Raw genomic sequence first — 2,253 nt, forward strand, 5'->3', positions numbered from 1 at the left:
TTCTATGTCTTAACCAGCTGAGGGAGCTTGTACAACATTTTACATATGTTGGTTGGGCAAACTGGTTTTGGCATAACTAACAAATCTAGAGTATGAAGCTCTCAGAAATAAACTACACTTCTTTTGTTATGATGACATTTAGATTTGTCCTTGAAACATTTATACCATTGCTTCCTTTTCCCCATTTGGTCATTTCTTATATTGAATCTTGATAAAATCCAAGATTATAACTTTGTGCCAAACGGTATAGGCATTTTTATCTAAGGGCATAAGCTTATGTCCAGATACATTCCCTGGTGATCCAATTTGAAAGCAAGAACTGAGGAAGGTGTGGGTAGTGTCCTGTTTGTTAGACTATCTTCCCAAACATCAAATGCTACAAGCCTGACTTGACAAGAAAAGCAGGATGTCATTTCAAGGTTGTACTCTCTGGCAAAAACCTAGAGTATAGTAATTTTGTACTAATTTAAAAGAATTTAAAGATGTGCCCCATGCTTGCTATATATAAATATAGCAAAGGTTAGGCTTCTATTATACAAGTTGGGAATCTTGGCATGTTCTTACTTAGAGAGAGGACTAGGCAAATTTTGCACGGAAGTAGACCTGAGATACCTGTAGGCATGGGAAATGTGTCAAAAGTGGTTTTGGATGATTTCAAGTATTTGGATAAGTATTTGATTGAAAACTCAAGAGTTCTGTGCCATGGACAGGTGTAATATTCAAAATATTTAATGATCAGTATGGCATGGGCACCAATCAAGCAGAACAGATACCCAACTAATCAAAACAGCCTTCAGGCCAGGTGTGGTGGCTCATGCCTGTAATCCTAGCACTCTGGGAGGCCGAGGCGGGAGGATCGCTCAAGGTCAGTAGTTCAAGAACAGCCTGAGCAAGAGCGATACCCCGTGTCTACTAAAAAATAGAAAGAAATTAACCGGACAACTGAAAATATATAGAAAAAATTAGCCGAGCATGGTGGTGCATGCCTGTAGTCCCAGCTACTTGGGAGGCTGAGGCAGAAGGATTGCTTGAGCCCAGGAGTTTGAGGTTGCTGTGAGCTAGGCTGACACCAGGGCACTCTAGACCGGGCAACAGAGTAAGACTCTGTCTCATAAAAAATAAAATAAAATAAAATGCTTAGAGATGGAAAATGGAGTTGGAAGGAAGAGCAAGAATATAAAGTCAAATGGGGAAGGAAAAAGAACTGAATTGTGAGCTCCATAGTGCTTGGAAGCTCTAAGAACCTCTGTGTAAGCTACACTGAAAGAAGCATAACATGGGCCTCATAACACAGAAGCCTGCATTGTAGACGAGCTCTGCCACTATCTAGCTTTGTGTCCTTTTCCTCATGCTTAAGATAAATTTATTTGATTATATAATTCCTTTTGTCATTTTCAACTCTGAAATCAGTAATTTTGAAAAGGTATAAATTATTTCCTAGGGTTTCTTGACCTTCTGCTTAAATTTGAAATACTAAGATATAACATCAGCATCAACAGCACATACTGAATACCTATTTCGTACACAGTTTCTACTATCAAGATTATAACTTCAATGGAAAGACGTAGCATATTTTTTGAAATTATTATACTAACAATAATTCCTTAGTATTATCTAATATCCAGTCCATATTCAAATTTCACCAGCTGCTTAAAAATGCCATTTACATTTGAGTTGTTTTAGTCAAGATCTAACCAATGTTTATGTGTTCTATTTGGTCTTGTCTAGAATATGCCTTTCCTTCCCTCTTTTTTTCTCTTGCCCTTGACTGCTCCATGTGGCAGTCACATAGCAAGGGCCATGATGAACTAAGGTTCTCTGACTTCAAATTAGGTGTTTTTTCTACCATACCAGTGGAAGAAAGGAAAATGTTTCTTCCAGGGTCTGAAAGATTTCATTGTACTAGTTACATTTTTGTTTAAATTATTATAGTCAAGCATTTATCAAAATGAATTTCCATTAATTTTGTTTATTTGGAAATGCTTAGAGATTTTCTGAAACAGAAATTTAATCTAATGAAAAAATTGCTTAACATTTAGGTCTTTTCCTAAATCCTGGAGTAACTAAGAAATGAGCATTAAATCAACCACTTTTTAAACTTTAAAAAATAAAAAATTGTTACTTTTTAGGTGCCTCAAATTCTGTAGGATTGCTAAAGCATAGGTTAAGTTAAAAATCAACATGGAGGACTGGTTATTTTTTTTTTTGAACTTTGAACTTTGTCCATTTCATAGAAGGCTCATAAATTTCTTC

Source organism: Eulemur rufifrons, chromosome 19, assembly GCF_041146395.1.
Source record: "Eulemur rufifrons isolate Redbay chromosome 19, OSU_ERuf_1, whole genome shotgun sequence".
In the NCBI taxonomy this organism is placed as follows: domain Eukaryota; kingdom Metazoa; phylum Chordata; class Mammalia; order Primates; family Lemuridae; genus Eulemur; species Eulemur rufifrons.